A 25,949-nucleotide genomic window follows, 5' to 3' on the forward strand; every position below is an offset into this window, starting at 1 on the left:
ACCTGCTTTTTTTTTTTTTTTTTTTTTTTTTCTGTGTGTACCAAGAATACACAAACAGCAGTTGCTTCTGGAAATGTACTAATGAGTTCTTGCATAAGCTCAGTCTTCTCCGGAAGCAATGTTCTTTGCATCTGGGATAAAACACTAAACTTGAGGCTAAGTGTAATGTCTCTGTAGTAAGCATAGAAGGAAAAAAAACCTTCCCTTCCCTTCCCTTCCCTTCCCTTCCCTTCCCTTCCCTTCCCTTCCCTTCCCTTCCCTTCCCTTCCCTTCCCTTCCCTTCCCTTCCCTTCCCTTCCCTTCCCTTCCCTTCCCTTCCCTTCCCTTCCCTTCCCTTCCCTTCCCTTCCCTTCCCTTCCCTTCCCTTCCCTTCCCTTCCCTTCCCTTCCCTTCCCTTCCCTTCCCTTCCCTTCCCTTCCCTTCCCTTCCCTTCCCCTCCCCTCCTTCCCTCCCCTCCCCTTCTCTCTCTCTCTTTTTTTTTTTTTTCCCGTGGAGGCACCAATAAGTTTCCTAAGAAATCAGTGAGATGTTTTGGCAGTGTGCAGTGCTTGGAAATCCTTATGGAGTTCTCTGGTCTGGAGTTTGCATGTGCAGTTAATGGCAATCACTTGTCAACAGCAGAGAAAGAAATACATTTCATGATGATTTGTACTTTTTCTTCCTCAACCAATTATCTGAATTACAGTCGTAGTCTATGTCTCTGATTTTATATACATTACATTCACTGATATGATTTGGAAGAACACAAACACTGACACACGGAAGTGTTTAGGTTTTCAGAACTCCATCCATTATAATACCTTTGAAAATAATCACTGCTGTGGCTTTTCCAGAGCCCTTTTTCAGACTTTAAGCAGCTATCTTGGTGATGTTTTTTATTTAAATTCATGTCTGTTAAAAGAGTCTAGTCCATTATTTTTTATGATCTTGAGTCAAATTCTGCATACAGGTATTGTCCTGAGATGGAGTAGTGTTTGCCAGCACTCTGTGGGTCCCTTGGCCCTCAGTTACCATGATCTTGACTCACAATAATCCTGATGGCTGCTCTGGAATTTCTGTAGGTTTACTCCAGGACAATCAGTCTTTACTGGAATTTCTTCACTGGTCCTCCTGTTGATTAAAAGAGAGGGAAATGGGAATCAAACATCCTTTCTTTGAAACAATGAAGATGGTGATCCTCCCAGTATTTAGGAATGACATTTTAACTGCGGCTAGCTGGGAATCTTCTGCAAGAACAGTTTTCCAATGGAAAATGCATACTGTCAGACACTGAGATTCTATAGGGAGAAAGCTTTCCTCAGCCCCCCCCTCTCTGCCCCTCTCCCCTGGGATGACTGGGGACAAGGGTCCTTGGTTGTGTGCTCTGAAGGTTCCAGTTTCAGAGGAACAGTGAAACTCAGAAGCTCTTCTGAGGTGGGGATGTTCAGCAACCATCTCCCTGCCTGCATCACTCAGCATCCTCTCTGGCAGCCAGAAACTGGGAAGGGGGAAAGCAGAGAAGCACAGGACCTCGGTGCTCATTCTCATGGTTCCTCTTAAGAGCTGAAGGCAAATTCTCTTTCTCCTTAGCGGTAGACTGGGAAAACAGCAGAAGAAATAAATAAATAAAACAACATACCCTTAATGGTAAGTAAGTGTAGTAAAGTAAATGTAGTAAGTCAAAATTTTCATCACGGTATTTCTGATACAGACAATGAGGAAAAAGTGGGGGACAGGCATGTAGTGTTCCTTGGGGTTATGATTTGGTTGAGTGTAAGAGGTCAGAGGAATTCATCTGACGTGAGGCAGGACTAGTATGTGCAGCTTGATACTGCGTTGTTTCCACACTGTTCCATCTCAACTAGATCTGTCTGCAATGTTCTGTGTAACTCAGAAATGAACAGTTGACGAGACATATCTTCTTAGCAGTATGTAGCATGGCAACTGGTATCTCTGAATCTATCAGTGTGAGTTGGATAGGTTTACACATAGTTGAATGAATACTGGAAACAAAACCCTTTAATGGGTTTTCAGTAGCGCTAATACCCTTCTAATAATACAGGCAGAGGAATGAAACTCAGGTCAGAATTGCCCATAGTAGATGTCAAGGAGAGTGGAAAGAAAGCAGTCCTGTTTCAGACTGTCTATATGGATTACCATGTAGAAATATCTAGCAAGACAGTCCACTGGGATGGAAAGCAGTCTGATCCTTATAATGTTCACTTGGCAGGAACACTGGTTGGCTGCAGAAGGAAAAATCTGTGCAGAAGTTCTTAGAAAGCTTTGGAAATCTTTTTGTTTAACCTTCTCCGTACATTGTTTGCGGAGAATGCACACGTCTTTATACTGGTCCCTACGGCCTGGGCGTCATGTGTTACCTGCATCTCATCATCTTTGTTTGCAGAATTGCTGGCCATTTTGGACTCACAAAAACAGATTGAATCCTTAAGACTTTAGTCAAACAACTCCTCCCACTTTTTATGCTAAAAAAGGCTAAGGGGGAATTTCTCAACTGGATAAAAAGCTGAAGGATTAGAATTAATATCAATAAATGAACTAGTTCCCTTGGGAAAAATCATAGAGAATCTGCTTCCAAGAAATTACTGGAAATTAGAGGAATTTTGCTTTTAAAAGCCTGGAGTACTTGATTTACTTTGAGATATCTGGAAAATAAATTGGCTGCTTTGGAATGCTTAAACACTTCATACAACCAAGCAATATTGCTTATGTTTCCTTCAATGTCAAGATGTCAACAATAATTTTGTTTTTGTAGACCTGTCAGTTTATTTACGTTTACTTCATTGACAGTGTTAATCTGATAGAGTCTTATTTGCAAATACTTAGTTCTCAGGGGCTGGTTGGCCTACTGCACAGACAGAATGTGAGAGAAAAGAGTAAGGAGATTATATTCTTGTAAAGGCAGCCTACACCCTAAAAATCTGTGGATACCGAATCCGGAGTTCTACAGAGGGTGATTATATGATGATGTGTACAAGCAGAAATGGAAATTTCTGTTTCTCAAGGCTGCGGAACGGAAACATGATAATGGCTTTATAACACCATTAAGGAGACAGTTGCTATGACAAACTTAAGATTCCTGTTTCTTTGGGGGGAAAAAAAAAAAAAAAGAATTCCAAAAAGCAGGAACTAGAGTTTAGAACTCTGTTGAAAATGAGTGGGAGAGATATTATGCATTGCTCATCAGAGAAAAAAAGCATTGAAAGTTAGAGTCTGGTTCCACAAATGCTGATGTGCTGGAATTGCTTTACTGCCTTTGTGTTAACTTAAGGAGGCTAGCAGGATTCCACAGGCCAAGTACAGTTGTTCCCATGCTTGCCCTAGCAGTAGCACCTAAATGATTATATAAGGATTTTCATGAGTACAAGATTGCGTAGTATTTGTTTGTTGCCACCTTAACGCATTGGGTGTTGACATCTTCACAGCAAGCCTGTCCCAGCAGGAATATGCAAGGTTAACTGTATGCATATTTCATTAAACTCTGAGGGATGATTCGAGAAGGCCCATGTTTTATTTGCAGGCAACTTTTGCCTGTTCAGGCAATTCAATTTTTAAAAAAAGAGTGGTGCTGCTGTTATTTCTCCTCACTTAAGATCCTATCTGTGGAGCTGAGGGTTGGTTTGGCAGCCATTAAGAAACTACTGGGTATAGGTGGATGAGACAGCTCCAGAAGGAGAGATGTCATGCAAAAAAAAAAAAAAAAAAAGCGTGATTCATAGCACTGAGCTGGGCACAGAGCTTAAACCCTTGTTTTAATTTGGTGTTAGGTGCCAAACAACATATCTGGAGTTTGACTCCAGGACTAGTTTTTTTTCTTTCCTTTTTTCTTTCCTTTATTCTTGTTGATCCTGAGACTCTTCCTTCTCCTTTGAGGAGCTTTTCCTGAATGTCCCAGGTTGATCATATTCCAGTAAGATAATAAGATATCAGTGCTGCAGACAAGCTCTGCAAGGGGTGGTTGGAGCTTGGAAGATGCACACTTTCCTTGGAACATCTTATTCTTTAGAACGTTTTTAAAAACGTCATCCCAGCTTCACTTCCCAGTTTGCCTAATATGGCTTTAATCTGCATCCAGTGCCAAAATAACAAGAAGTCGTCCCCTAGGTCTTCTCTGCTCCTAGCTGGATAAAGTTAGCCCCCTCAGCCTCTCCTTGGTACATCATGCTCCAGCCTTCTTGCCATCCTAATGTCCATTCTCTGAACTTATTCCAGGGTGTCAACATCCTTCTTCTGCTGGGGAACTCAAAGGGCGCACTACTCCAGCTGTAACCGCACAAGTTCCAAATTGGAGGGGAAGAATCAGTTCCCTTACTCTCCCTACTCCCTTCCTAACACTGCATAGAATGGGGCTCCCACTCTCTGCTTGAAGGGCAGCCTATAAACTCAAGTTTTATTTATGGGCCATGACGAGCTCACGTGTTTTCCTGCAAAGCTGCTTTCTATTCAACGTATACCCAAGCTGTTCTGGTATCAACAAATGCAGAAGAAAAACAATTAACCTTTTTGTGTCCTCTTCTTGTCCTTTCTCAGTAGGTTCCCTGTATCACTGAGCAGTGGGATCTATTAGCCTTCCTTTTTCTGATGGTTTGCTTATGGAATCCATTCCTGTTGTCCTGAAATCTTAATCAGATCAATAACTTGTCCTCCAGTGGTTTCCAGAAAGACCGGGAGTGAATGGAGATTATTTTCAAGTAATAATTCCTGCCACATGTGTCACCCTCACCTTATCAGTGGCCACTGTGGTTTTTAACCTGCTTCTCTGCACTGCTACACTGACTTTCAGCAGTTTTCCTCCAAGGGAAGAGATGGCTCATGTTACAAGATTGGTGCTTATATCTGTTCCTCATTGCTTCATATTCAAAGACCATCTTCTTTCAGTGGTCAGAAGGAGGGGAAGTTATTTCTGTTCTTTACAGCCATTAAGATGGGAGGAGTATGTGAATTAGTCTGTATACTGTATTTTGGTACATCAGGTTCCTCTACTGAGTTTTAACTGGGCTTAGTGTCTACATTCAGTGACAAAAGGCCCTGAAATAATGTCAGTAAGCACCATGCACATACCATTCTTATCTTAGAAGGGGCTGGTTCTCTCTGCTCCTGCTGGAAGGTTTCTCATTATTCCTAAGACTGTTTAAAGTGCACTTTTTTTTCATGCTGGTTTTCTACCTTGTGCTAGTTTGTTATCTTTAATTTGGAAATGTGCTAAAAGAAACAAAGAGAAGATTGTTTGGCTGACTCTGAAACAAAGTTAGTGGAAAATGTTGTGCTTTGCCTGTGAAAAGTTATTGCATTCATTTTTGTTGCAAAGCTCTTCTACTTTTTGAGCAGAGATGGAAAATCTTGCAGGGAGGTTGTTCTGATGCCATGATGTGCTTTTTGCCATCCTTGAAGAAATGTACTCAGATCTATTTGCCACCAAAATCCCTGAGGATTTTTTTGTACTGTGACCAAATTTTTTCCAGGACTGGAGGAGGAGGAGGTATAGAAACGTATGGAGTGGAATGAAGGGAGACAGAGCCTGTGATGCAAGCAGGAACATAGCGCTGTCAAGTTTATCTTCATGGGTAGTGACAGTTTCCCTTGTGACAAAAGAGCTTCAGAAAGGCTCGTCATTTCCATTCCAGGGATGTGGAGAAATACTTGTGAAGAGTAGTTAGACAGAGCTGCTGTAGAAAGGCCCTTTTTTCCCCCTTCCCCTTCACAAGTGGGATGGGGATGGACAGGAAGAGTGAGCAGAAATAAAGATGTAGTTCTAGGAAGAAGCATTGCCTCACTCCTCTGTCTCTTTTGCAAAAGTTGTTAGCCTACTGCCTACACTCATCCTAGCAATATCTGGTGAGGAAAATGGAAAGGCATCCCTTACAGAGTCGCTTCCCTCCAAGATAGCATAGCGAAGATGCTACACTCCAGGGCAGATCTAGGGTTGAGAGACACATGTGACATACTGTAGAAGAAGTGAAGGCAATGACAGAGCCTTTATTTGAGAAATAGGCACTCGAGGAAAAGATATCAAAAAGGAATTGACTCACCCCTCCCGGTAACAGTGTGGAGAGAAACGAGCTGAGGAATATGACCCTCCCCCGTTTGTACCGGCGCGCCGCTGGAGAGAAGGGCAGGGCAAAGAGGGGGACCCACGCAGACTCAGACTGCACAGAAAGTATTGCAGAGACAGAAGGGGTGGCTCCAGACCACCGACCCTCCCACTCCAGGCATCCACACACTCATGTAGCCCACCCACTGGTTCAGGCTGTGACCCTGGAATTCCACTACACTCCACCCCTTCACAGCATGAACCAATGACTGAGCAGGTAGGGGGTGAGCCCCTGCAACCTGGTGGCCCAAGACACAATGCACATTGTGACGCATACACAACACCTGCCGCAATACAGGATGTCAAGACAATAAAGGCAATCAGTGGCAGTCCCCTTTATGGTTCTGTTGGGTCATTGCTTGATGTTCTTTCTCGAGGCTTATCTTTTTCAAGGACCAGTAGTGCTTCTGATTCATGCTCACCAGTTCCCAAAAGTTCAGCAGTGCATCACAGGGTGCCATGATGTTTCCTCATAGGCATATTTGAGTGATGTTGCTCCTGCTGGCCATCCTGTGAACTTAGAACCTCAAGGGGAGTAAAACAGATGTTTAATAGGTACGAGGAGGGGTAGGTCTGCCCTCCATGGTAAGATGCAGGCTGTATTTCGGTCTTGAGTCAAGACCTCCGCCTGTATCGGGGCATGTCCTGGCCTTTGATACCACACTCTTTGGCCCGAAATCTGCGACTGAATCACTATATCAGGTACCAAAGGGGGGGGGTTCTAATTTGCCACATGGACATGATTAATGTCCCCTTTGCAATGAAAACAGGGGTGTCAACTACTACCTCTGTTGGCCATGCACCTATTACTGAAGGGTTTACTGATCCCCCAACCTCTAACAATCTCCCCCAAGGTGCAAGGAGACCACACCATTTTGGTCCTGCTTGCACCTTCCAAGGCCATTTTACCTTGTGTCTCCCAGGCTCTAGGTCACCAGGGGCAGGGAACAGAAGATTATTCATGGTGCCAACTTGTGGCTTGAGTGAGGTGTCCTTGCTTGTAATTTGTATCCTAAGTGGGGAGGCCCAAGTTGTCTGCAACATTTTTTAAAGCACTGGGTCTGTCATCTCTTGGTCTCTCATTCAAGTCTCGCAGGGTTTCATAAAGCCTCTTGGTCCACCCCCGCAAGGACTGTGAATCTGCTTTCAGAGCAGCCTTCAGGATCCCATTGTATCTTTCTATTAGGCCTGCTCCCGCTGGATTGTAGGGCAGGTGAAACCGCCATTCAATGTTATTGTCTTCAGCCCACTTCTGCACAGTTGCACCTGTGAAATATGTACCTTGATCACTCTAAATAACCTCAGGAGTCCCATATGATGCCATCAATCTAGTTAGAGCTTTGACGGTATAGGCTTGGTTTGCCTTTGCTACAGGATAGGCTTGCATCAGTCCACTCGCTGTATCAACACAAGTTATGGCATATCTGGCCCCCTCAGATAGAGGAAGGGGACCTATATAATCAATGTGCCATCGCTGTAATGGGTTGTGTCTTCTAGTGAGATGGGCTGTAGTTTCCGGCAGAGGTCTTAGTCTCATTCGTGAGCAAGCGACACAGTCCTGACATGCCTGGACAATATCTGGTAACTGTATGGGCAACCCCCATGCTTTAGCTGCTGCCCACATGGTTTTCTCTCCTGCATGCCATAATTTCTGATGCAGCCAGTGGGCTATGTCTTCTGCTGATGTACTTCCCAACCATCGGATTTGAGCCAGTGTGTCAGCTTCATCATTGCCTGGTGACTGCAAGGGTTGATGTCCAGAGACGCGGTATGCTCGTACGGTTCTATGCCTAACCACGTTCCATATATCAACCCACATATCGTTGCCCCAGATAGGTCGGGCATGGATTGTCCAATCCTGAGTGGCCCACTGTGCTATCCAGAGCGTGAGCCCTCGGTAGACTGCCCAACTATCTGTGCAGATGTTTAGTGCACTGTTGCCAGGCTCTTGAGTTATCACCATCCACACAGCTCGTAGCTCAGCCCACTGGCTACTTTGTCCATCCCCTTCTTCAAACCATATTGTTTCAGTTGAGGGATGGTATGCGACAGCTCGCCACCTACTTGGGTTCCCTCTGCTGGATCCATCTGTATAACAGGCATCTTCTGGAATAGGGTATTTCCCTTCCTGTGCAGGACTCTTTTCTGGATAAGTAACCACTATTTCCTCAGGTGTCTCGCTGTGATATCTGGCCCAAGTATCTTCTGAAGTTCTTCCTTCAGTGGAGATGATGACAGGCAGCTTCTTTGGCTAAGATAGGCAACCCAGCGTGCTACTGTTTGTGATTGGGCCACCCCGGTCTTAGGAATGTGGATTAGGTCTTTTACCCACCCCTGAATTGGTAAAGTTGTTTTGACAATAACCTCTGCGGTCTGAGTTATTGGTTCTACTGCCTGCAATGCAGAACAGGTAGCCAATAACTGCTTTTCAACCATGCTGTATCTTTCTTCTGCTCCATGCCAAATCTGTGACCAGAACCCAATTGGGATTCGAACAGAACTCTGTCGCTGCCATAGCCCCCAGCCAAACCCTTCTTGGGTTACATGCACATCCAGTTCGGCTGGAAGGGTCAGATCAAATATACCTAGCGCCTGGGCCTGTTTAACAGCTATTTTTGCTTGCTGGAAGGCTTCTTGTTCTGTTCTACCCCAATCCCATACTTGGCCTTTTTTTGTTAATTGATATAAAGGTTTTAGCAGTTGTGCTAAGTGGGGAATAAAGGATCGCCAATATTCTAATATACCCCAAAACTCCTGCAACTGCTTCGGTTTCGTAGGAACCGGGAACGCTTGGATCTTATCAGTGATTGCACTGGGTAACACCTTAGTCTTATCTGACCAGACAACACCCAGGAATTTAACTGATAGCCCTGGTCCTTGTACTTTTTGTGGGTTTATAGCCCATCCTTTTTCCTGTAAATAAGTAATTAATGATGGTACTGTCTTCTCTAATGCTTCGATTGTGTCAGACGTTAACATCAAATCATCGATGTAGTGGTACATTTTGACAGTAGATGGTTTGTTCCAATTTGCCAAGTCACGTGCCACCAAATTATGACAAAAAGTAGGTGAATGCATGTACCGCTGAGGTAGAACTTGAAAAGTCCACTGCCTGCCCTCCCATGTGAATGCGAACTGGTCTTGGGACTCCTTAGCAATTGGAATGCTGAAAAATGCATTTGCTAGATCCAGGACGCAGTGGTATGTTTCTATTTCTCTACTTAATGTATCCATGGGGGAGGCGATGTTGGGTACAGCCGCATGGATCGGTGGCATGACTTTATTTAGTTCTCTGTAGTCTACTGTCATTTGCCACGTACCATCTGACTTCCTGACTGGCCATATGGGGGAGTTGTATGGGCTGTGTGCAGGTCTAATGATCCCTACTCTCTCCAGCTTCTGCGCAGTCTTGGTAATTTCTTCTTGCCCACCCGGGAGTCTATACTGCTTTGTATTTGTGATCCGGCGTGGTTGTGGCAAACAAATAGGTTCAATTTCTGCATGACCCCTTATGATTGCCTGCACTGCCCGGATACTAATACATCTTTCCCTTAATCTGAACTCTCCCACAGTGTTTGGAGAGTCAAACCCGACAGGATATCAATCCCCAATATGTACTCTGGAATTGGGGCGATAGACACCTTGTACTCCCGGGGTGGTAGACGCCCAACCCCCAGTTTCAACCATGTTTGTGTTACGGGGATCATCTGCCCCCCAAACCCACCTATCATTGCCTTAGAGCCTGAAAATTGGTTTGGGTCACCATATATAATTGATGTTTCTGCCCCAGTATCTACTAATGCCATAACCCACTGCGCATTCTTTCAGGACCAATGAATCGTTAGTTCAACATAGGGTCTCAGGTCTCCTCTAGAGACCCTAGTCTTGGGGAATTTTGGCTCCCTGTCATGCCATCAGCTCTGCAATCCCTAAGTCTTTTTCCTCTGATAGCTCGACTGTGGCTGCCCAGGCCACCTGAGGAGGTTTATGCTTTTTTGATGGGACTACGAAGTCTTGTAGATTCCACGTGTTTTGTGGAATCCATCCTATGAGTCTAACTCCTTTCCTTTTAGGGGAGTGTTGGAATCTCTGACTGTTTGGTAACTGTTTCCATAGTTGTAATAAGACCTGGTTGGGCTGTCCATCGTTCTATTGAAATTGAACTCCTGCCCTAATCAGGTCAGTGAACATTTGTTTTCTTGAGACCCGGATGGGTCCAGATTGAATTACATTAGGGGCAGGTCTCCTAGGTCGTGGTGGCAGATGGATGTCCGACTTTTCCACCACCATTCGGACATTGCGCCTGGCCCGCAGGCACTCTGTCTCCCCCAGATCTGCCACCAATTGGGCGGCCTGTTGTATAATGGCCTCTGAGGCCACTAGGGGATTCAGTATGGATACCAAAGTACCATACTGATGTGGTGGAGCTTGCTGCAGGATGAGGTCCCTCATTCCTGCTGAAAATTTTATCATGTCTGGGCTCTCAAAATCCACCTCATAAATTGCCTTCTTCATGCCTAATTCTTGAATGTAGTTTTGTAAGTCCTCCATAGAGGACCATAGGCCGGTATTTAATGGTATGTCAGTCTTATTTGTCCATGTTGCATGGCATGCGGCCATTAACCCTGTAATCAGTGAATGATTTTCTTCATTGTGTTGCACAGCTGCATATAGTCTCTGCCTGAGGGCTGGGTGAGTAGTAATGGATGCCAGTTTTGAAATTTCTGGTCCATTCACCACAACACTTTCTGCCCCCATGTCATATAATCGGAGCAACCACGCTGGCATGCTCTCTCTCGTTTTTTGTCTAAACCATTGCACTAAATCCATTAATTCAGCTGCTGTGTATGGGTGAGCTGTTATATGTAGCATGCTCTGGGCAGGGGGCCACCAGTCAGGGGGCAGCCCCACTGGCCTGTCCTGCATTTTTTTTTTTTGTTGTTGTTGTTTTTTGAGTTACAACTGGTCGGATCTCAAAGGGATCTAGCTCTAGTGGAGCCTCAAGATCCAACTTTTTAGTGCTTTCATTTTCTGAATCCAGTTCATGTGGATTCTCTTGTATAGGATCGCCAGTCATTTCTAGAGAGATGTTTCGGATTTTTTTGTACGAGAATTATAGGGTTAGGTTTTTTCCCTCTCAAAATTGCAACCTGTCTTTCCAGTTCTTCCACACGGTCACATAATAGTTGATTTTCATCAGTGAGAGCTGCTTCAGTTATATTTAGCCGGTTCAAGGCCATCAGCAGCGGCCACGCCACTGTGGAGGCAGCTAACTGTCGTTCTCGTGTAGTGAGTACATTTTGTTTAGACTACTGAAATGCTCAGCCAGGCGGGCTGGGGACTCCTGAACATTTCCTCCATCTCGTAGGGGTGATGGCCCATTTTTCAATAATACAAGCAATCCTGTGATATGGGGATCCTAGGAATCCCGGGATGTGCCCTGGCAAAACTTCACTTATGGGGCTAGCCTTTCCCCATCCAAACCATCCCATGAAATTGTTCAAAAATGTCATGGTAATTATTTTAAGAGGCTTACAATTGGGTATCTTTAAAGATATTTGGCTGCCTGGCTCACCAAAATGTAGAAGAAGTGAAAGCAATGACAGAGCCTTTATTTGAGAAATAGGCACTCGAGGAAAAGATATCAAAAAGGAATTGACTCATCCCTCCCGGTAACAGTGTGGAGAGAGACGAGCTGAGGAATATGACCCTCCCCCGTTCATACCGTCGCGCCGCTGGAGAGAAGGGCGGGGGCAAAGAGGGGGACCCACTCAGACTCAGACTGCACAGGAAGTATTGTAGAGACAGAAGGGGTGGCTCCAGACCACCGACCCTCCCACTCCAGGCACCCACACACTCACATAGCCCACCCACTGGTTCAGGCTGTGACCCTGGAATTCCACTACACATACCCACTCAATACCATGCTCTTTGGCCCAAGCATTAATGTGATTGTTTTGGAAATGAGTCCCGCTGTCTAACTCAATTCTTTCTGGGGTGCCATGTCTCCCAAAGATTTGCTTTTCAAGGTTAGTATGGTGGGTGGTGGCATGAGGCATGGAATATGGTTCCACCATCCAGTGATTGTTTCCACCACTGAAAACACGTGGTGTTTGCCATGGTAAGTTTGTGGGAGTATGATATAATCTACCTGGTAGGCTTCTCTGTATTTATATTTCAGCCATCGTCCTTCATAAAAAGAAGATGTTTTATCCACTTGGCTTGCTTAATTACAGCACATGTTTCACATAAATGGATAACCTGTGCAATAGCATTCATAGTTAAGTCCATTTCTCAATCCCAAGCCCATCTGTTGGTTGCATATCTTCCTTAATGGCCTGAAGTGTCATGGGCCCACTGAGGTAGAAATAGTTCAGTAGATTTAATTGAGCAGGACAGCTCGACTGGCAGATCCCTGAGTCTTGAGTAACCAGGTGGCTTTTGCCGAATGTGTGTGCCACTATTTGAATGTCCCAGCATCAGATATTCAAGTCAAAAATTTGATGATGTCTCTGTCCTAGACTTTTATAAGACTTCTTTCACCAGAAAAAAAAATGTCCCCTGCTTAACAATCACGCTTGATTCAAGTCATTGTTTTCTGGCACCATGTACATTTGTGAACAACTATTTTCAAGGATGACGTGCAAGAATAGTACAAGAGTTCATCAAACATCTCTGACAAACACCTTGAGAACTCACTAAGAATTGCAACCACTGCTATCAAACAGACATGTGTTTGTTTCACAAAAACAAAGTCAAATAACCCACTTGTTTTGTTGCTCTCTTTGTTATGTTTTATTAAAAAAAAACAATAAAAAATAAGTTTTGTTTCTTATATACATTAACGATATTATATATTTTTGAGCGCTGCTCTGAGAGTAATGCCTCCTGTTTTGTTATGGTGGCCTACTATCTCAGAGATAAACGTTGGTGATATGGCAGTAGAGGGTGAAGAGGGTGAACCTTCCCACCAATATTCCATTAAATTTTGTTGCCATATGGCAGATGGCAGCAGAGGGACAGTCCAACAAAATGTAGTATGAAATGGGAGTACATATAAAGCAAAGGTGTGGAATTTAATTCCTTTATGTAGAGAAAATAGCATCCACTGACATTCACTGCTGCTTGCTGAACATTTATGTAGACCAAACAGGGGATGTCATCACAGTGAGGCTGTGGGTGGTGTGTTTTAGCAGCAGTGACAGTGACAGTGACAGTGGGTCATCTCCAGTGAGTGATGTAGATTTTTACGAGCATGACATGCTTGTTCTTGTACATCACTGGCAAAAATGCATAGCTAATGGCAGTGACTACATTGAAAAACAGTGTTTTATAGCTGAGAATTTTCTCTATCAAAGAGTGTTTTTCTACTCTTTGTATTTGTTGTCATTTCCATGGAAATAAATATGAGGCATTAGTGTCAGAATGATCTACCTCTATGCAGCCCAAGACAGTTCCTCTTCAGTCAAGGTGGCCCAAGTAGGCCAAAAGTTTGGACACCCATGCTCCATATTGTCCATTATATAAATCTGCCCGGCACCCTCCATTGATTATGGAGAGCACTAATTCAATATGGTTTCTTAGGCCATTGCTGTTCTGCAGGCCAGGTCTCCCTCATCCTAATTTGTGTTGACAGAGCCAAATACTTGGTAACTTCTCCACCTCAAATATAAAGAGAACACTTGAACTGCCTGTTGGGATGCTCCCTCATCTTTCCTGACTTTCTGACTTGCTTTCAGGACTTTATGGATAGTTCCAGGCCAATCTTTCTAAAATCTTTCTTATTCTGTCTTAATACTGATACATAACGTAAAGGCGGTGACATGAAACAGTGCAGGCAACATCTAACAACTTACCTTAACATGGAACAAGTAACAAATTGAAATGTATTTTTCCACAGTTGCTTTTTGTTATTCTTTTCTTTGTTTATTTGGAAATACCTTTAAAACATAACATATATGCATGTGTCTGCAGAGATGCTTTAAGTGGAAGTTCTGCTGCCTGACTCCAAGCTCTCACTGGTGGATGTTAAGAGATGCTATAAGTGGCCATCACTTCCAGAAGTTCCAGAACCCAGTGCTTTCTCCTTCCTTTGTGCTAGAGCCCAGCCCTGAGCCTCCAGAGACCCAAGGGCCTCTATCCCAGGCCAATGGACACAGCTGTTGCTGCTGCTGTGTTGTTGTTCTAGAACCTCTGTTCACCCATTTGTTTTTCCCTGATCCCCTTCCCCTAAATGTTCCTTACCAAGTTCTCTGCTGTTCCACAGGGCCTCACCAAATATCCCAAAATCTTCCTGTTCCTCTGTTTTCCCCCTTCTTATCAGTTACGAAGCACAGGGTAGCCTTGTCAAAAGTTGTGTCTGGAGTCTCTTGATGGCCCATTAAGAAGGGGCTGAAGACTTTCGGTCTTTGCCATTGCCTCTGTTATCCCTTATCTATCAGATTTATAGAATCATAGAATCGCTAAGGTTGGAAAAGACCCACAGGATCATCCAGTCTAATCATTTGCCATTCACCAATGGTTCTCGCTAAACCATGTCCCTCAACATAACATCCAAATGCTCTTTAAACACCACCAGGCTCGGTGACTCCACCACCTCTCTGGGCAGCCCATTCCAGTGCCTGACCACCCTTTCAGAGATGTAGTATTTCCTAATGTCCAGCCTGAATATTCCCTGGTGCAGCTTGAAGCTATGTCTATGCATGTTTTTTTTTTTTTTATCTCTTCCCCTTTATTATCATGCTTGCAGCAAAAGAATTCTTGATTGGATAACCCTAATGAAGCAGATGCTTTCTCCTTCCACATACTCTTGCACTGGCTACATGGCACTGGTGGATCACTAACAGAAACAAGCTGGAGAATTTACAGGTTCCCTTACAAGGTAATGTCACTTCTTTCTCTTTTCCAACATTTCACATATTCTCACTTTGTTGTTCATCACTTTAATAATGAATAACCAATAGTGTTCTTTCTTTTGTGTGTGTGTGTGTGTGGTATGGCTCTCTCAAACATCCTGTTGTTGTTTAACCAGGCGATGTCTAAGCACCACACAGTCGTCCGCTCACCCTTCCCACCCCACTCCCAATGTGGGGGAGAGAAAAAGGAAAAAAAACAAAGCAGCAAAGTAAAACTCGTGGGTTGTGATACAGGTAATGTGGCCCCTTGTGGGATGGGAGCACTATTTTTTACTTCCTAACCCGCATGGCAGAATACTTTCATGGTCTTAGTAAAAATATATTGACTACAAAAGAATGACAGCTGGCTGTGTCCACCGTGATGTGGACACTGTTAATGGCTTTGAAATGACTGGACCTATCAAAGAACACCCTGGAAAATGAAAGCTAATTGCTACATCACCCAATCGAAAGTCTTGAACAACAGCTTCTCATATTAACTGAAAAAAAAAGCAACTCTGGCTACTCCCTTGAAAAAAAATCCAGAATATATGACTAGAAACTATGAAGGCCCCTGAACAAACAGGCCTGTATAACCCAGATTTGGTAGACAAGAAAAACAAGAAGTTGGATCTTGAGGCTCCACTTGAGCTGGATCCTTGTGAGATCTGATCTATAGGAACAAAGAAAACAAAAAAGATGGAAGATAGGCTAGTGTGCGTGCCTCTGACCAGTGGCCCCTCCTCCCAGAAGGCACTACATGTAACAGTTTGCCCATATACAGCAGCTGCACTAATGGATTTAGTGCAAAGAATCAGGCAGAAACCAAGACAATGTGCCAGCATGGTTATTCCACTTATGGGATATGGGGGCAGAGAGCGTTGTTGTAAATGGTCCAGAAATCTCTAAACTTGCCGCTAATACCACTCACCCTGCCCTCAGACAAAGACTATATGCCACTGTATTGCATAATGAGGAAAAACACTCATTAATTCAGTGGTTTATAGCTGTATGCTGAATAACATGGCCTAATAAACTGGATTTGCCTATCCATAGCGGTCTATGGAATGCTATAGCACTGCTCCAGGATTATATCTCGGATATATGCATTAGGGAATCTACCTATGAGGACACTTTTGAAAGTCTTGATTTAGTCAAATTCACTGTGGCGATGAGAGACCCGATTCTACAGGAAGCTTCCTCCCATCATTATGGGTCACTTGTAGCAATCTTAAATCCTTTAGTAGCCCCCAAGGCAGTAATTCAACACGCTGCTCAATTAGTGGCTGACCTCAGTGAGACTTAGCGCCTAAGATCAAAGTGCAACATTCGAGTAGTGCAGGAAAAGGAATACTGACCTTTGGAATTCCAAGCCTGAAGACCCTTCCCAAAGGGCCTGTGAGAGTCTCCCAAAAGCAAATGTGAAATGACGTCATGCGGTCTGGGGTACAGTTTAGCAAAAGTTGATAACTAGTATAACCATGTCCTCCTAAACCTGTGGAGGCAACTAAATGAAAAACAATGCTTTACACCTTCCCACACTAGAAAGGAAGGTATCAAGACTATAGATAGAATCCCTTCACAGGCACGTAGGCTAGAAGACAGCCTAAAACAGGGGGCTTGGGCAGCTGTGGCCAAGCCTCCAGAAGAACAAGACCTAGGGATTTCTCAACTCGTGGCACGAAGGGGAAGCCAAGGTTCCTTTGGATTAGGGCCTCCAAAGGGAACTGGAGGCCCTATGTTGAGCTGACAAAATACCAGTTCTGAAAGAATATACGAAGACTAATAACATTAGTGGATGTGGGAGCTGAGATGTCAACAGTCTGTAGTGACCCATCAAAAATTCCTGGTATATGGTACATATTACAGGAGGATATGGTGGAAAAGTGATGCCTGTAATGCAAATTTGGTTAAAGTTGGGTGTGGGACATCTACTTCCTCAGGATTACAAAGTATTTGTCAAAAACAATCCAGGAGTATATATATCAGATATAAATATATTATGAGGACTGACTCTCTGAACTAATATTGGAGAGGTTATGAATATGAAGTATTATTATCCAGGCAGTACAGTCAATCTTGCAGGGTTATGCAAAACATGATCTTATTCAATTGCCCCAACCGCGCCAGATGACTAATATGAAGCAATACAGGCTCCCGGAAGGACAGCCAGAAATCACCGGAACAATTCAAGAGTTGGAAAAGGTGGGGATTTTAAGATGCTTGCACAGCTCCTACAACTCCCCTATATGGCTGGTCTGGAAACGTGATGGCATCTGGAAAATGATGATAGATTATAGGGAACTAAACGAAGTGACCCTGGCAATTCACTCAGCAGTACCTAACATTGGCTCCTTCACGGACACATTAAATAGAGAAATAGAAACCTATCATTGTGTCTTAGATCTGGCTAATGAGTTCTTCAGTGTTCCAATTGCTGAAGAAGAATCCCCTCAGCCTTCTCTTCCTCAGACTAAACAGCCCCACTTCCTGCAGTCTCTCCTCATAGGGCATATGACCAGTTTGTGTTCACTTGGGAGGGTAGACAGCAAACCTTCCAGGTCCTGCCACAAGAATATGTCCACTCACCAACTTTCTATCATAATTTGGTAACACTTGATTTGGTGGATTTGGTAAGACTGACTGTATAAAAAACATACTGTTATACTTACTTCTGTCTCAATAGAAATGCTGAAAAAAGCAGTAAGTTCATTATCAGACTACTTGCAAGGAAAAGGACAGGCAATAAACCCACAAAAGGTACAAGGACCAGGACTATTGGTCAAATTTCTGGGGATCATTTGGTAAGGCAAGATCAAGGTTTTGCCCAATGCAATTATAGACAGGGCATTCTCAATACCTACAACAGCAAAGCAGTTGCAGGAATTCCTCGGCATTTTGGGGTATTGGAGAACTCATAGTATCATAGAATTCCTTAGGTTGGGAAAGACCTTAAAGATCATCAAGTCCAACCACAACCTAACCGTACTACTCAAACTCTAACAACCCTCTGCTAAATCATGTCCCTGAGCACCACATCCAGACAGTTTTTAAACACATCCAGGGATGGTGACTCAACCACCTTCCTAGGGAGCCTGTTTCAGTGCTTAATAACCCTTCCTATAAAGAAGTTTTTTTCTGATATCTAGCCTAAATCTCCCCTGGTGCAACTTAAGGCCATTTCCCCCCATCCTGTCACCTATCATCAGTGAGAAGAGACCAACCCTGCTCTCACTGCAACTACCTTTCAGGTATTTAAAGAGAGCAATAAGGTCTCCCCTCAGCCTCCTTTTCCCCAGACTAAACAGCCCCAGTTCCTTCAGTCTCTCCTCAGAGGGCATATTCTCCAAGCCCTTCACAAGGGCCTTGTTGCCCTTCTTTGGACCTGCTCCAGCACCTCAATGTCCTTTCTGTACTGAGATGCCCAAAACTGAACACAGTACTCACTGTGGGGCCTCATCAGTGCCAAGTATAGGGACAGGATTACTTCCCTAGTCCTGCTCACCACACCATTCCTGATACAAACCAGGATGCCATTGGCCTTCTTGGCCATCTGGACACGCTGCTGACTCATATTCAGCTGACTGTCCATCAGTGCACCAAGGTCCCTTTCTGTCAGGCAGCTTTCCAGCCACTCCTCCCCAAGTCTGTAGCATTGCCTGGGATTGTTTTGACCAAAATGCAGGACTCAGCACTTGGTCCTATTGAAACTCATACAGTTTGCCTTGGCCCATTGATCCAGTCTATCCAGGTCCATCTGTAGAGCCTTCTCCCCTCAGGCAGATCAACACTCCCTCCCAACTTGGTGTTGTCTGCAAACTTACCGAGGGTGCACTAAATCCCTTCATCAAGATCAATAATAAAGATGTTAAATAGTAGTGGCCCCAGTACCAAGCCCTGGGGGACACCACTTACGACTGACCACCAACTGGATTTTACTCCACTGACCACAACTCCTTGGGCCCAGCCATCCAGCTACTGTTTCACCAAGCAGTGTAGGGAGAAGTGTTTATGCACCTGGAATAGAACTGAAGAAGAAAGGGAAAATAAAAAACAAAAACAGACCTCCAGCTCACCACTGAAGGCATCCTGTGCTCTCTCCCAGAAAGCTAGGCTCATTTAAAACACTCCAGTGAAGGAGAGAAATGGAAATATGGATCTTCAGTGAAAAGTGTGGGAGCTGGGTATAGGCATGGCTGTTTGGAAGGAACACAGCTCAACATGTAAAATGGTAAAATGAGAAGAAAGTGAAGTACTGTCCAACAACTGAAGTGGCTTTGATTAAAGAAAACAGGAGTGAAATGAAGCAAGTGAAAGGAGGGAAACAGAAGACTATATCTGAACAACTAGCGAGACATGAGATGGTAGGCTGGTAATGGACAGAAGCTTACTATTGCAACAGAGAAAACAAGAGGTTGAGCATTGACCTTCTGCCCAGACACAGCAATAGCAGGCAATACGATTTCCTTTAGCCAGTAATATAATGGTAGAAACAATGTCTTGATGCTCCTGGCATCTCCACTACAGCCAGATACCAGAAATAATTCAGACTGTGACACAGGATGTCACTATAGGTAGGGTGTCCAATCCCTTTAAAACTTCTATTAGCCTCTGATTTCAAGGTGACTCAGAGTTGAATAAAGAGCAGATAAGCAACAGAGAATACCAACTCCTGAAGTGGGTTTCTTACAACTCTCTTATAAGTGTGATAAGTACTCTCTCAGCAGCTGGAACTTACCTGTGTATTGTTATTATTAATACTACAGCTGTCACACCAGTTTTGTCCCTTGTAGGCTTGTCAAGAGAACTCAAGCAAGAGCATCTGATTAGACCTCATTTTTTCCTTCAGAAGGTGGAAGATGATATATATATATATATTTTAAATCATGCTTCAGTAGAGGATTCTACAACATGAAATTCAAGTTAACCAAAATATCTGTATTCTCTAAGAAAGGTTCACATTAAGATTTATGAAGCTCCAAAAGCCATTATATTTTAGCCAGCAGACATAAATATATGCTATGGAGATAGAAGATTTAGACCTGCCACAAGTGTCTCGCCTCATACAAACTGCTTATAAAGATTCTTCTAATTCCCAGGCACAAAGACATGGACCCTAAATTATTAGCAGAGAACTACTTGTTATATGCAAAATACACATTAGAGATCATTGAGATGACTTGGTTCTAGTGTCCAGGATTATTCAGTTTAATTTAGTAGCCTAGATGTCACCTATGGCTCAGAATCCACCTTTAAAATCACTCCAAATGCTGTACACTACACCACCAAAGTGCATCCTCTTCTCTTACAGGGAAGAATGAAAAGAAAATGAAGACTGGGTACGAACCTGAAGACTGAAGACGAACCTCTGCTGTCCTGTGCCTTGAACATCAATGCTGTTGCAAAGAAGTGAAAGGTTTCCTGATGCAGTCGCATTTTCCAGGGAAAAGGAATCAAAACAGCAGAAAATAGATCCAAGACAGGCCACAGCAGACACAGCCAAGAAAAGGTGAGAAGATACAAGCTTGCCTTCTTCCTTTTCAAATAAAGTAATGCTACTCCTGCTAACATTACTGCAGTGCTACCCTAGCTCAATGAACTAGTTAGTATAGGCACAAGCAGAACTAGCGTATCTGTATTACCTTTCTCTGTCTCATATCTGTATTTCCTCCTGCTGCACCCTACCCTCTGTGTTTAAACTAGGCCAGATTACTTAGTAGTTTAGCATGATTAAAATCCAAAATACCCTGAAGTACAAGTAACAGTCCATACCCACATACATTCACCAGCTACCCCAATCGCTGCATTGCCCTGCAGGATGCTTTCTCATATAGTTATTCTGAAGACCTGTCATCATTAGTCTCCAAAGAGTTCATCAAAATTGGCAGTTGTCCAAGCTTCCTTTCCTCATCTGTCTTACAGATTAGTGCCTTGTTTAGTGTAATCAACACCATTCCTAAACCATAGAAAATGTATTTAAATTGTTTAATGAGCTTGCCATGTTTCTAACGTAGCTGAGATAAATACACATCCTCCCTTTTGTTTCCATCCCCTCCACCCTCAATAACAATAACTGAGCCACAGAAGAACTAAGCTGGGTTCTCCTCATTTGATACAACAGCATGTCTTAGACGAGATCTTCTGGTGATGTAAACCAAAGCAGGTTCCATCTTTAAAATGAAGCCCTATTACAGCCAGTGAGGATCTGGCCCTCAAATTCACAAGGCTATGTCCCAAAGGAGAGCCCATTTTAGGCAGTTATTCACTGAGTTTAGAAGTGTTCCCAAGGGAAAAGTCCCTCAATTAATGGTGAATGTAGTGCTGTTACATTGCCTAACATGTGCTGCAGTTTTATGGCAGAAACTCTTCTTCTCGTACTCTAGAGTCTGGCTACAAAATCCACAGGTCTCAAAAAAGAAAAAATAAACAAACAACCAAACCCAAAATTTTAAATCACATTAATTTTGATCTGGTGTCATTTTCTATAAAAGTGTGTTTCTTTTCCAGAGCGTCTTGTTATGTACCTCTGCTGGACAAGAAGATGAAGGCCTTCTCAGCTCATGCAGGAGACATTATATCACCAAAGCCAAGCACAAAGACTTTTACTACTCTTACTTATAGTTGGTTTCAATAAGTCTGTTGTTAGGAGCAACTTTTCAAAGGTCCTCCTCATGGATATGTTGCTCATTCTTCCTCCTCAGCTTTGTTCTGAAACAAACAAAAGGTGTAATTATCCACCCACAATAGACCAGTGAAGTCTTCATCCCCAAAGAAAACACAGATGAAGTATTCATGCTTCTCCTTTTTCTACTCCAAGAGAGGTATTCTTAGACTTCAAACTACTGCTATGGGCCATGCTGCATCTCACTCTTGTCTGTATGAGCTACAGTCATAGATGCTATAGTCTGGATTTTTCACAACACTGACACCAAATACCATCACATCACCAGCAACATCATAAGCAGTGATACCTCCCTCTCTCCCTTACATTACCATGCCAGACTCACATCACGGGTGGAGTGATTCCCCAAAAACAAGGTAAAGTCACCCTCCTTCTGGGCTCTCCATTAATAGCACAAGGTGCTCCTTCACCCCACCTAACTCATGAGATGCACACTGTTATCATAGAGCACTGTTTCCCTGGCCAGGGCACACAGAGTTCCAGAAAATCTTCATGCATATACTGATTTTCTTCTGAAAGAAAATTCACAATTTCATACCAGGAGAGAAAAATCAAGTATTCATAGCAAAACAAGTTTTACCTGATCATTTTCTTCTTCCACAGGCTAGCTAACCTTGATGACAGCAGGGGCACTGGGCGGGTTTATTGATTGCAAGAGTAACAGAGATCATGGTATGTGACACAACTTAAACCACTAAATACAAAGTCAATTGAAATGATCAGCATTGTAACACACTGTAAAGGGTGAATTTTTATATTAATAAGCAAGGAAAATATTCCTCTGACCATGCAAATTGCTACTTGGGAAAAGGCCTGGTTAATTAGGAACTATTAATATACACAAAATCACAGAATCATAAAATATCATACATCTAAAAGCATTATCCAGATGCTTCTTGAACTCCAGTAAGCTTGTCTGAGGGGAATCTGTTCCAGTGTCCAACTACTTTCAGTGAAGAACCTTTTCCAGATATCCATCCTGAACCTTCTCTTTTCTAGCTTCATGCCATTCCCTAGGGTTCTATAACTGGTCAGCAGAGAAAGGAGATCAGTACCTGTCCTTCCACACTCCATCATGAGGAAGCTGTAGTCCGCAATGAGGTCTTCCCTCAGTCTCTAGGCTGAATAAACCAAGGGACTTCAGCCACTCCTCACGTGTCCTTCCCTCCAAACCCTTCACTATATTTGTAACCCTCCTTTGGACACTCTCTAATAGTTTTATGTTCTTTTTTGTACTGTGGTGCCCAAAACTGCTCACAGTACTCAAGGTGAGGCCACACCAGTGCAATGTAGCATGGGACAATCACTTCCTTTGACGGGCTGGCAGTGCTATACTTGATGCACCTCAGGAGATCGTTGGCTTTCCTGGATATCTGGGCACGCAACTGACTCATGGTCAACTTGCTGCTGACCAAGACCCCCAGATTCCTTTCAGCAGGGTTGCCTTCCAGTGTCTCATCCCTCAGTCTGTATGTATAGCCAGGGTTGCCCCTTCCCAGGTAGAGAATCTGGCACTTACTCGTTACACTTCGTACAATTGGTGATTGCCCAGTTCTCAAATTAGTCTGGATGTCTCTTCAAGGCCTCTCCACTCTCAATGGTATCAACAGCTCCTCCCAATTTAGTATTATCAGTAAACTTGCTCAAAACACCTTCCAGTCTTACATTCAAGTAATTTATGAAAACATTAAATGGAAAACATTGGCTGTGACCAATGACTGCATTGTCCTTGAGGTGTTTTTCAGTAAATCCTAGCATAATTTTCTCCATAAATTTACCGTGTACTGAAGTGAGACTGACTGGCCTTTAATTACCAGGGTCTTCTTTCTTGCCCATCTTTAAAACTGGAACAGTGGTTGCCAGTTTCCAGACAGCTGTGATCTCTCCAGCTTGATTATTGAAAAATAATTGAGGGAGGTTTCACAATGGTATCAGCCAGTTTTCTGAGTACCCTGGGATAAGTATGAATACTCATCAGGTCCCATGCATCCAGGTGGTGCAGCAAATTCCACACAATTTCTGGTTTGGCTGGGAGCTGATAGTCACGTCAGTCACAGTCTTCTAACTCAGGGCACCTGGAGTGCCAGAGCACGTCATGAGGGTTAAATGTCTCTGCTTTGTCTATGTCCCTATTTGCAAGATGACCATTTTCAACAGGTAATGAACCCATATTCTCTCTTCTCCTTCTTTTGTTGTTAACGTATTAAAAAAAAAAAAATCCCTTTTTATTATCCCACACTACATTGACCAGCTTCAACTCTAACTGAGCCTTGGCCACACAGATTTTCTCTCTACAAAGGCAAACAGCATCCCATTAGTCTTCCCATATTGCCTGACCTTACTTCCAGTGATAATAAAATTTCTTTTCTGCCTAAACTCTAGAAGATCCATGTTCAGTCAAAGCCAGCCTTCTGCCCCATCTGCTTGACTTCCAACGTTTTGGGATTGCCTGCTTGTGTGCTCTCAGGAGGTGGTACTGAAAAAGTGACTTAAAAAAAGAATCCATAAGCAGGCAGATTGCCTGCTCTGTTCAGAGATAAACATTCCAGTTACACTGGCTTATCATGTCTGGGGAATGGAATATGATTTTTTTCCCCTTTAAAAGAGCAAGAAAATCCTATGCAAATGGTCTAGATCTATATTTTCTGCCCATCTTTTGCATTATTATTAGTACATCTGAAGAATAAGTAGCTTGCAGTAGTTATACAGGACTGATTGTCATTTTATCTTTTCACAGAATTATTGCATGTTAGTGGAGTTAAGTTAGACCAGAGGAAGACCTGACTATTCTCAATGACCTTGCTCTTGCACTGTGGCTGAAATATTTTGCTAACATCATGGACGTGGTTACAGCAGATTAGATCTTTTTGCCTTGTTTTGTTTGTTTGTTTGTTTGTTTGTTTTGTTTTTGTTTTTGTTTTTTTTTTCCAATGTTCCAGTTGATTTATTCCGAATTTGCACCTAGGTTTAAGACTGGACTTGATACATAACTGTGAGTTACAGATGAGAGTCAGCTTTCGTGGGAGTAACCCTAATAATGTCTGCACTGTCTGAGATCAAGGGGCAGAAATGACCACAACCAGGCTCTCAAAGAAAAACATGAGCAGAACTGATACAACACTTTCCATCACTCTTCTACAGCTTCTTTACATCTGCCTTTAATAGTCAGATCAGTTATCCCCAGGGCACTGGGATGGTACGCAGAATACACTCCCAGTGATTCAGGTGGAGACAGAGAGCTCCTCCTCCATCTGAACTGTCACAAGTCCATGGGACCAGACAGACTCCATCCTAGGGTGCTGAGAGAGTTGGCAGAGGTGATTGCTGAGCTGCTTTCTGCCATCTACCAGCGCTCCTGGTTATCTGGAGAGGTCCCAGAGGATCGGAGGCTTTCTGATGTAGATGGGAATCACAAGAAGGGCTGTAAGGAGGATCCAGGGAACTACAGGCCTGTTAGCCTGACCTCGGTACCAGGGAAAGTTATGGAGCAAATCATCTTGGGTGAGAACACACGGCACGTGGCGTACAGGGAATCAGGCCCAGCCAGCACAGGTTCATGAAAGGTAGCTTGTGCTTGACCAACCTCATCTCCTTCTATGACCAGGTGACCAGACTGGTAGACAAGGGAAAGGCTGTTGATGTAGTCTACCTTGACTTCAGCAGCACCATTGACATCGTTTCTCACAGTATTCTCCTGGGGAAACTGGCTGCCCGTGGCCTAGACAGGTATACCCTTCTTTGGGTAAGGAACTGGCAAGAGGGCCATACCCAGTGGGTAGTAGTTAACGGAGTTAAGTCCAGCTGGCGACCCATTACAAGTGGTGTCCCCCAGGGGTTGGTACTGGGGCCCATCTTATTTAATAGCTTTATTGATGACCTAGATGAGGGGATTGAGTGTATCCTCGTTAAGTTTGCAGATAATAACAAGTAGGGAAGCAGTATCACTCAGCCTGAGGGCAGGGAGGCCCTTCAGAGGGATCTAGATAAACTGGATCGCTGGGCTGAGGTGAATGGGATGAGGTTCAACAAGGCCAAGTGCTGGGTTCTGCACTTTGGCCACAATAACCCCATATAACACTTGGGACAGAGTGGCTGGATGACTGTGAAGAGGAAAGGGATCTGGAGGTGCTGGTTGATGCTCAGCTGAACATGAGCTGACAGTTTGCCCAGGTGGCCAAGAGAGCCAGTGCCATCCTGGCCTGCATTAGAAATAGCGTGGCCAGCAGGAGCAGGGAGGTAATCATCCACTGTACTCAGCACTGGTGAGGCAGCACCTCGAGTATTG

At 43.7% G+C, this 25,949-nt stretch overlaps 2 long non-coding RNA genes across 2 annotated transcripts in view; one reads left to right on the top strand and one right to left on the bottom strand.

Moving 5' to 3' along the window:
* Positions 1–25,746, top strand: part of LOC101748699 — a 28,849-nt gene extending 3,103 nt beyond the window's left edge. Inside the window, exons 2-5 of the long non-coding RNA XR_005845117.1 lie at positions 14,838–14,969; positions 15,120–15,237; positions 20,294–20,491; positions 21,490–25,746. This is a non-coding gene — a long non-coding RNA (uncharacterized LOC101748699). The remainder of the gene's footprint in view (positions 1–14,837; positions 14,970–15,119; positions 15,238–20,293; positions 20,492–21,489) is intronic.
* LOC121109364 lies at positions 479–6,453 on the bottom strand. Its single transcript, XR_005845119.1, has 3 exons — positions 6,027–6,453; positions 1,510–1,576; positions 479–1,110 (listed from the first exon to the last, which is right to left on the bottom strand). It is a non-coding gene; the product is annotated as an uncharacterized LOC121109364 (long non-coding RNA).
* Positions 25,747–25,949: the final 203 nt, after the last annotated feature.

Source organism: Gallus gallus, chromosome 1 (genome assembly GCF_016699485.2).
Source record: "Gallus gallus isolate bGalGal1 chromosome 1, bGalGal1.mat.broiler.GRCg7b, whole genome shotgun sequence".
NCBI lineage: Eukaryota > Metazoa > Chordata > Aves > Galliformes > Phasianidae > Gallus > Gallus gallus.